General features: G+C 40.7%; 1 protein-coding gene across 3 annotated transcripts in view; it reads right to left on the bottom strand.

Annotated features, from left to right (window-relative positions):
* IBTK (inhibitor of Bruton tyrosine kinase) overlaps nt 1–7,192 on the bottom strand; it is a 56,369-nt gene extending 49,177 nt beyond the window's left edge. For all 3 annotated transcript variants that reach the window (XM_027696559.1, XM_027696576.1, XM_027696566.1), the window contains exon 1: nt 6,987–7,192. The gene's annotated coding sequence lies outside the window, so the exon portion shown is untranslated. The remainder of the gene's footprint in view (nt 1–6,986) is intronic.
* Between the last annotated feature and the right edge of the window lie 3,580 nt (nt 7,193–10,772).

Genomic DNA, 10,772 nt, shown 5'->3' with positions numbered 1-10,772 from the left:
CAAACATGCACCAAAAAATCCCCCCAGCTGTTGAGCACACTTTGGTTAACAGAAGACTTGTCAGTAACACCCAGGGGGAGGGAGGGACCACTACAGTTTCCATAGCCACTGCAAAAAATAGGATTATGCCCCACTTTCTCTTCCCTGCCCTGAATGCATAATCATGTCCCTACTAATTCTATTCTGCAGAACCAACAGGAAGGTTCCTCTCCACTACTCCCATAGCTGCTAACACAGGTGGGAGAAAGGATGGCATCAGAGCAAATAAAAGCAGCTTGTACAAGAGACATGAATTCAGGCAGGGCTAAGGTCTAAAGCTCCTAAAACAGGTAGAAAGATGTGAAGGTCTAGGTTGGAAGAGATAAGGGAGGAAAAAGAAGGAGAAGGAACCAAAGATACAAATTTTTCTTCATGAAAATATATTCACAATCTGGGGCATACAGCATTTCTGCTTAGCTTGGCATACTTGTCTTTAGCACATCCATCTTTCTCTGGCATCCTCTTTCTCAAAAGTAAAGGCCTGACAGAAGCACTCACCTTGCATACGAAACATGCACAGTTAAAGTCAAAAACGTCACAATTCACAAAGTGCACACAGCACTATAAAAATCACAGACAAACCCAGATAACAGAGAAACTACATACATCACTGATACACTGCTGAATTAATTGTGAACTGCTATTAAGCCCCCAAAAAACAATATGCTTCAATCTTCCAAGCATAAGTTTAGTTTCAAACTGAGTGAAATAGGACAAGACACAACACAGTAAACAACCCCCCCACACACACTACTACTTCCAGCTCAGCAGTCGTTAGCAAGTTCACATCCTACTCCTTGACCCCCACCCTGTCCAAAAAGCCTGTTGAGCTTAGCTTCCATTGCTTTTCAGGCACTGAGCGCATAACCATATTTTGTTAACATCTCTCTCTGCAAAGACACATCACAAAAAAACTTATTTTGTTCAGAAAACAGAAATCCCAGTCCTCCTCCTGTTTCAAGAATTATCGAGATTTCCATAAAGCTGCAAGCAATCAGTTTAGAGCAAATACTAGTAATGGAATGTAAACCTCCAAGAAAACAAAGGTCTAATCCAAGAGTATTCCTTTAAACATTTCACGACAAAGCCTTCAACAATTATTTTTCCACCTCATTCACAAGGGATTAAATACTCGGAATGCAAATCTACAGATCAGAAGTTGTTTCAGTGTGTACCTTCAAAAAAATTTCACAAAGAGGCAAATGAAGAAGAAAAAAAAAAAGTAGTCTTTATTTACTACAGTTTAGTCCCTCATCCCTGACCAGGAGTAACAATCAGAAAGCTTTACGAGACTAGAATTGACCAAAACTTGTATTTGTCAAAGCAAGCTTCAGTTCACTCTACAGGTCATTTTCCAACCAACTTACAAACTTCTGCAGTAACACAAGAAATTAAACATATATGTGCATCGACTTTTCTCCTCTGACCTTCTCAAGCCTGACCATAAAGAGAAGTGAATCACTGTCACAGGCTTGAAAAAAAAGCTCTAATTTCAAGAACGCAGCCTGACTTGCTGCTCCAAGGAATCAAAGTGTGATAGGTGACTATCAGCAGACTCAGATTGCCAGTGCAAACACCTTTCTAAACACTAATAATTAAAAAAAAATATCTGGAGATCTACAGGAAGAACATCAGAAGTGCCATTATCCTTGAGTCAATTTGTCAGATTTCATCAATATGCCACTAGGCAAAAAAATTATGCTGTGGAAGAAGGATGAATTCTGCATACACCTTTTAAAGCATATCTTAAATATAGTTCGTTGTTTAGACATTATTATTAGTGCTACAAAGAATAAAACTAAAAACAACATCAAGAAAAATTACTCAGAGGAGTCATAAAACAAAGTACACTAATCTCTTAGGTAAACTGGTATGAAATGACACCACCACCCAAGGAAGCAGTCCTGCTATGCCATGTGCCATACCTTCCCTTGTGCAGATACACACCTATTTAAGACACTGAGTTGCATGAGAAAATGATTCAAAAGAAATCAAATTCTGGTTTCAAAGAAATATGTGCCATTGCAAGAAAGGAAGAGAGAGGCCAAAGAAAAACCTATTTAAGGCACCTGAGGTCTAGCCTCACCAAACACCAAAATGTGAACAACAAATCAAACATTAAAGGAATAAAAAGTCTTCTCCTAGATAGAAATACAAGCCTGCCTACATCACACTAACTCCATCATGGTGACATTCACCGCAGCTATGTGAAACCTGACTCTGCTGAATTATTTCTTTGTAAGTCATTCCAACCTATCCCTCCTTTACTCCAAACATTACAAAACTAGATACTATAATAGTATATTCATACATACACCTTGAGTTTCAAGACAGAAGGATGTAGATCAAGTTTTCACCTCTTCACAATAGACTGGCACACCAGTAACAGACATTATCATGTTAATACTGCATCTGAAAAAGGTTAATAATCAGACCTGACTGTTACACAAAGGAAGCCCTTAAAACTTTCAAATTGTGAATTGAAGCTCAGGTCTGTGTAAAAGCTTTTCTGCTGTTCAAATGCTTACTTCTAGTACAGGAAGTTCCAAATGAATGATCAGCATCTAAAATAAGCACAAAATAGGAAAAGCAACAGCATTTTTCAAACTTTGAATTGAAATGTCTAGAACACAGTTGCCCTTTTGATTATGTGTCTCTACTTTTATTTGCAGATATTTCTGTAGGCTTCTCAGCACTAGTCATATTCATGCTATAATACCAGTGTCTTCCTAACGCTGTAATTATTAGAAGACATAAATAAATAAGATTATAACATTTTCAACATTTTTATGATAAAATAAGTATCATTTGGAATTCAAAGTATTTGTAAAAACAAATTCCTAATTACATTTTATTATAGAAAAAAGTCATCAAAAAATGGAGGAATTGGAGCGGTATTCAGAGTATAACAAAGATGTTTTATTTCTGCAGCAAGTGGGTTTCTAAATTTTTGCCCTAGAGACATGAGCTACTTATTATACATGTTCACAGTCCAGGAAAATTTAAAAGATTACAACCAACTTGGAAGCAATTCCTTAGAACTAAGAAAGTGTTTGTAGTATGTTGCCTCCTGGAATTAAGGAGAACTGTCTCACTCAGTTCTCCCCTTCAGATAAGGCAAAGCACTATGGCACCACAGATGTCAGACACCCTCCAAGGAGGTGTGTGTCAGATGTGTCATCTGACCTTATGGAGTCAGAACACTTGCAGTTGAAAAAGCAGCTCTCTACCTATTGTGATTGTTTCTTTGAAGTCACTACAAAAATCACAGCTGTCACACCTCTCTTGAGTATGTAATGAACAAAGATTCTACACATTTGTAAGACCGAGCTAACAAATACCTTCATGACTAAGGATGATGGTGGCAGACTTCATTTCCTGAAAACAGCAGACAGCGGACATGAAATCTCAACATTTGAGCAAAATGAGCAGAGTTGCAGAAGCCTTTCACTGTGAAGTTCCAGAAATCTGTGTATCACATTATCTATCAACACATCCCCAATTTTCTCTTTTCCTAGAAAGCATTTCCACAGAGGTTGTCTGCTCTTGGCTCAAAGGTACAAGGGAACAACCAACCCTCACCTTATGGTTGGCAGCTTCAGCATATGTTTCTGGCAACCAGTCTGGGAGGCACACATTAGATACTGGAACTCGTATCTGTATCCACTTCTTCCTGATGAAAGCCTATACTGAGGTATTAGATCCAGCAAAATCTGGCCAACATGAATATGGATATCAGTACCAAGGCAGTGGCTAGTAGCTGTTGTAGCTTTTTTCATCTTAATATAGACAATGGTTTCACATGGAAGTGAAAGAGAATACAGAAGAGATTCAACTACTTAGAATTCAGTGCCACTTGAAGACAGATTGATGGGTTTGCATCTTCCACGTGCACTATATTAAAGTAACTCAATTGTCAAATGAGTGACATGGCCTTGAAATCCATCCTCAGGCTGCTTTACTAAGAAGATATCTCTCAAGACCTTAAAATTGGCATAACTTCATTCTATTCACTTCACTTTTTATTTGTTTTTTAAGATGTTACTAATTTTACTAAATAGTAGTTGCATCTAAAATGCACTTGGTGAAATACTACCTAGCATTTGACTCTTCTAAAACAGAATTAAATAATGGTTTCTATTTTCCGTATAAAAGAAGCCTAGAGCTTTCCTTGTCAATCATAACACCCTTCCTTTACAAAAATAGTGTAAATAATACGGCTTTTCTGAAGGTGCAAAATTCACTTGCTTTTCCTATTGATAATAAGTTGCTAAATGAAGTGAGGGATGACTGGCAACGTCATGAACTTCAGGAAGGTTAAGTCCATCCTTATAAGGGATCCTAAAGATCCTAAAGATTTCCATTGTGGAATGGAAGGGGGGTTGTTTTTTAAACAAACATGCTGACATTTCATAATGTTCTCCAAGTTGGTCCACTTGCACCTGTTTCATAAGATCTCAAAAGATCTGTAACCATAACAGCATGAAAATCCTGAAAATATTTGTTGCCAAAGCAAACTTCACCACACCAACTACTCGACCAATAAGCTAATCAAATAAGCAAATCTAAAGCTTACAGAATTAAAGCCATAGGAATTTGCTACCATGCTATCAATTTTTCAGGATTTTCTGTTGACTATATTCTTCCCTAAAGGCAACTTTCACTAATACACATTAAAGTAATAGTTTAGAATCTGACAAAAGTGACTAGAAAATTGAAGCTGGGTAGTAATATAATAAACTTAGCACTGGCATTAAGCAACATATCCTTAAGGAAACACAGATGAATTCCTAGATAAACAAAGCGAACACACCTTTAGGGTATAGGCAGCACACTGTCCTAGGTTTAAAAGAACAGTTAGACTATTAATTTCTACTCAAATTACATATCCACAGATAGTTTAATCTGTTTAAAAATTCTCTGTACAATTGTTGAAGTCTAGGAAAAAAATCTAAGCTTTTCAACCCCTTGAATGGTATTATATGAATACAAAGTATATTTTATGGAGAGAAAAGTGATTGATTATACAAGGAAAACCAGGTAAATCTAAGCCACGCAGCAGCTCAGAGTGGTTTGGCAGTCTGAAATTCCCACAGAGACCTTTAAAAAAAGTGTTCTGCTCTTCTCAATGCAAAAACCATCAGGTAGAGCCCTGCCTCTAGTTCAGCTATCAAGTTTTAAGAGAAGCAAGTCAGTAGAGGAAAACTTTGGAAACAGTCTGGGATTCAGAATGTTTATGAAACAACCCGTGAGTACAGGCTGAGCAAATTGGATCTCTTTTTTCCTTCAGCTGTGGCTTCATCAGAGCACCCAGAGCCTCTGAATGCAGCATCTGTTACATAAAGAAGAAAAATCAAAACTCCACTCTGTTTTACCCCTGACAGTGGGATGAGTACTCATTTGTTCAAATTCCATAAAGGATTCAGATAGGAAGGATTTTCAGATGACAAACTGAATGAAAATGACACTCTCAAAACAGGCTAGACAACAAGCAAACTGCTCAGGTTATAAATAAATGTGACCTGCCTATAAGTAAAGCTATGGAGGAAGACCGACTTGCTTTAAAAAACACCATGTTCCACCATGCCCGCTGTGTCCCTCGGGCCATGGGAGATCCAAGCTGCTTCATTTACTGGGCTGGGGCCTCTGTGCCACCACTTAGCACAGGTACATTCTGGCACAAGTGGCCTTTAGAGGCTCTCTCCAGAGTTTCTATAACTTCCTCCTTCACAGTGACAGCAGCATAATCCTTATCAGAATTAAAACGTTCAGCAATCCAGCAACTCTAATTCAGCTGTTCTTAACTGAGTTAACAAGCACTACCAATTAAAGGCAGAAACGTCTCTCAAAAAAAGACCAAAGTACCATTGGTAGCTAATTTCAGCTACAACACGTCAGAGGACATCTATTAGTCAGGAATCATAGTACATAAACAGTAAACTGAAATATTGTGCTTGGCTTATCTAGAAACAGTCAAGACTACTTATATTTAATAACTTAATACTGTCCAAAACAATTAAAACATACAGAAAGTGATACAGATAAAAGTACAGTGAGTGCAGCTATAGGTATTTCCACAATACACTGGGACCTTGCTATAGATTTTTTATTGAAACAGATAATGCTGAAGAGAAGTCAAGCACAACAAACCACAAGTGTGCTCTAGAATTTCACCACACTTAAAACCATATTTGATAAATCCATCAAGGATTTTTTCCATCTTAGGAAAAGCTGACTTTTTTGAATGAACTCTGAACTTTTGGTACAGTATTATTATAGACTACCCACACCAGATGTTAGGCGATTGCTGGTTTTTTGTAAACCACAAATTGTGATCAGTTTCATGAAGACAGACAACAACACTGACCACGTCACCAAAAAAAAAAAAAAAAAAAAAAAAAAAAAAAAAAAAAAAGAGTTGATTTTCCCTAAGAAGACTGGATGAAAGTATCCTTTTAAGCTAACTACGAGACCTCAGCTCTCTAGTGCTTACGCTGCTGCTCAAATGGAGCAGCAGCCCTGTGAGCTTCTACCAAAAGCCATGCACAAGGATCACGGCAGGCTTCCCGGGAATCTCCAGCTAAGGAAACCTGGCAAGAGGCTGCAGCCAGTGTCAAGAGGGGGAAGGTCTGAAGTGTTTCAGAGCCGGGAGAGAGGCCAGGGGCAAGCAGGGGGACAGAGGGCCGTTCTGACTCCCACTACACACCTTCACATAGCTGGGGACCGACGAGGGACACAAGAGACTCCTCCACACCGGCAGCCGAGCCACGAAGCCGCTCCCCTCCCATCCTACGTGGCCAGCTGCCCTTTACCCTCCCCGGCTCCCCTGCTCGGGGCTCTCCCTCTCCCCCTCTCCACAACCCCCCCCCCCCCCACTTCACAGCCCCCCATCGCCCCCGCCCCGACATCTTCGGCCTGTCCCCCCGCCGGCCACCCCCGCCCCTCACCAGTCGCTAGATGAATGGGCTCGGGCGGGCAGGGCGGGACGCGCGCTGGGCAGCGCGGGGGCTCATCCTCAATGACTGTGGGGCAGGGCCAGGCTGTGGCTGTGTCTGCAGAAGCTACCGCGACACCTCAGCCGGCGACAGTGCCAGTGACACCGACGGCGGCAGCGCCAGACGGGGCCAGGGCTCTCAGCAGGGAACACCGACAACGACCGCCCCACCCACCAACAAGCGAGCCGCCGATTGGCCGCGGTGCTGCCGCACCTCGCACGCCGATTGGCTGCGACTGCCGCCTCGGCTCCGCCCCTCCCGGCCGAGCCCGGATTGAGTGACAGCCGGGGGCGGGAGGGGGTGAGGGGAGAAGGCCGGTCGGTGGGCGTGGTCTGGGCGTGGCGGAGCCATAGTGGTGGGCGGGGTCGGCTCCTCGGGCGGGGTGCCGGAGGTGCGCAGGCGTTAAATAAAAATGGCGGCTGCGGAGTGATGAGGGTAATGTGTGGCTTGTGGTGGGTGAGGGAGGGGGCTGGAATTAACAAGGAGATTAAGGAAAGGCAGGGAGCTGAGGTTCCTCCCGCTGGCAGATTTCACGGGAGAAGCAGCGTGTCTGCAAAGAGAGGGGATGGGTTTCTGGCGAGGTAACGCCTCCCTCCAGCAGGGCTCAAAAGCAAATAATCAGCCTGCAGGTCTCCTCAAAATAATAATCGAGAAGGCTGTGCTGATTCAGGCTGCGTTATGCTACTGCAATTTGTCTCTCTGACAGAGCAAGTGGTCTAATTTATGAGACATAGCTTCATTTTTTATGAGGCTTTTGACACCACCTGGGGGCAGTCTCAGAAGCAAACTTGGCGTGTGCGCGGGATTTGCAAAACTGCCCTTGTAATTACCTGTGGTTCACTTCGTGTGTGCTTCAAGTAAACTCCATGAGGGCTCAGTTCAGTTCTTGATTAACGTCTCAGATGATGCAATGAGTGCTACAGATTACAGTTTAATCTGGAACAGGATTAGGGTGTAGCATTTTAGGGTGGGAAGCTGGAACCAAGACAAGCAGTACCCAATGTAAAATACAGAGTAAAAAAACCCACACATCACTTTTTTTTTTTTTTTCAAAAAAATCGTTAATAATATATTTTTTTCCAAGAAATACATGAATGATGCCTTAATGCCAGTGGCCAAAGTTTCTACATGTTTCTTTAAAGCCAGAGTATTATGGCATGTGGTGAGACCTTAAAAGAACCTAGCTATTTTTTAAACCACAAAACAGTTGAAAGAGAAGTTATGTGTGTTCTTCAACAGAAGTTCAGTTTGAGAAAGATTGAGTAGAAGTTGTATATAGGTGAATCTCAAGCATTTTTATCTGTGCCATCTGACCCAGTTAATGTGAATAATACAGTCTGCTTTCTGATTTTCTCTATATAAAAGTTTAGTTTGCCAGCAGTTGTTCACCATTATAACCATCCCCGCACGCTACATGAAATTTATTTATGCATTATTTTCCTAGTGATAGCTTCTTTGAGCTCCAGTCACAAGCATACTTCGGAGGTGGCCTTGCTCCAAGTATGCTGCCAGCTGGCCTAAAAACACTGATGACCATCTGGGGAGATAAGGAAGTCCAAATGCAGCTGAAGTCAGTCATAAACAATGCTTTGTTGCACATAACAAGTTCAAGTGAATAGCTGGGGCAGGCATCCTTTGGAGAGGTAAAGAGCTCGGTGGAAAGATGAAGAGGGTTTAAGTAGAATAAGGCCCAAGATTCTATATGAGAAAAATAATTTCTAGAACCTGGACTGCCCCTCAAGTCTTTAAAAAAAATAGTATTGTAAAGAATAGAAAACTACAGCGAAGAACAAAGAAAAGTTGGAAAATAAGTCATGAATAGGACCTAATGGAGTCCGAGTGAGCCAAAACTGTGACATAATAACCAAAGGCTTTTAGCAATAGGTTTCTATGCAAGATTTTTATCTTCTTTACAGGACTTTTAATATTTTCATGGAAAAATAACATATTAACTACTTTGCCTGTTGTTCATTGTTCAGGTTTTTGTAATCGACCCCATCTTATCAGTCAGTAACAGAAATTCTTGCTATCTTGTGCTGCCTCTGCATAAGAGGTTTCACAGAACCCGGGTGCTGTAGTTTGATTTGCTAATGCTATGCTGAGGTGATAAAGTAACATTGTAAAACAAAAGTAACTCACACAGGTCAACCTGAGCCTCTGTTTAAACTACGTCTTTTGGTTTGGCTTTTTCTACTCCTGGAAAGCTACAACGTTGTTACAGAAAAATATCCTATTTTAAGGCTTTCTGAAGAAATTATAGGCTGTGGAGATGAAAAGCCAGGAACAAGTCGCTGAAGAGTCCTTTTTGAAGTTCAACAGCCAGATTTGTGAGTTCCTGAAGTGTGTACTACTTGCTTGACAATAAGGAATTGTCCATCTGGCTTTTTTCAGTCTGTGATGAAAAAGTCTGAATTATCACAAATAAACATGTAATTAGAAGAAAATAATAAGCCTCTGACCACCATTGTTACTTTTTATAGCAGCTCTAGACTTTTAAGTCAAGAATCCGTAACAAAAAAAGGTAAAATGGAAAAAGCAGCACTTAAAAAGGAAAACCTGTGTACTTAGCTATCTTCAGAATTTGAGGAGGAACATCAATTTTGAGTGACTTAACCAGCATACAGAGGGTATGTTGGTCTTACTTTTGCATCTCAGTTCATTGACTGTTGAAGGGTTATAGGTTGCCCGTGCTCCAAATGTGTATACTCATTTAAGGTTAGGGGAGACAAATCTAGGCTATAGGGAGGACAGTACCCCAGTAGGCAGCTTTCTGGTGACCTATTAATCTTATCAATCCATCCAGTGTAGTCTGGACCAGACTTAGGCTACTTGGAGGAATTAGAGAAGATCTAATTGACAGTAAGGAACAAATGAAGTCTGCACTATATGCTATCTGAAATTGACACTGAATGTTGAAAAAAAATGGTAATCATTTTTATCAGCCAATAATCAAAAAGTTCAGTCTATATATCAAAAATTAAAATAATTTTTTTCTTTTCGGCTCTGCTAAATGTCAAGTGACAGATTTCCCCCTTCACATATCTATTTATGGTCCATAGCTGGCCTAATTGTTACCAGTGTCCTCTGAAACCTTGAGTAATAATTCTTATTGGCAGCAGTAATACTCTGATTAAAAAAAATTAATCAGCTCCAGGCTTAACTTCTTGCTGATACTAAATAAGTTCCTCGTGATCTTTCTCTTTTATGAACTTGGAAAAAAATATTATAAAATACTGGAAAATTTGTATTACAGAACTAATAGAGGAAGATTCAATGTAACACCTCCTAGCAGGGAAGACTTGCAAAAAAGTATCTCCAAATTTATTAAAAGTATGTGCATCTTGCTTTAAGAAAACCTATCCTCCTACTGAAACAGACAGGGTTATTAAATTCCATATGACAATACTGTTTACGAATAGTTTGGAGAAGAAGTCTGGGGATCGAACAGCGTGGAAAGGAGGATGGTGATGGATGAGGACTCCCCGAATTCTGATCAATCTACTTAAGAGTTCCCCCGTGAGGGCGAAGTAGGAAATCGAGATGCAGTGAGCACCCAGGAGCTTTCACTCATCAAACCATGGTCAGCAGAGCAGGGTCTTCATCTTGCATGACTGGGAACACTTCCACGTAGCTCTGTCATGGCAGATACTCTGACATCTCTTCTTTAACTTGCAGGATTTCCAACTTGTCTCATTAGACCTTGGGAGCATCTCTGATGCTCAAGGTAGATTTTCTGTT

Source organism: Neopelma chrysocephalum, unplaced genomic scaffold, assembly GCF_003984885.1.
Source record: "Neopelma chrysocephalum unplaced genomic scaffold, ASM398488v2 Primary Assembly neopelma1_23b, whole genome shotgun sequence".
Classification (NCBI taxonomy): domain Eukaryota; kingdom Metazoa; phylum Chordata; class Aves; order Passeriformes; family Pipridae; genus Neopelma; species Neopelma chrysocephalum.
This window is presented reverse-complemented; position numbering and strand designations above follow the sequence as displayed.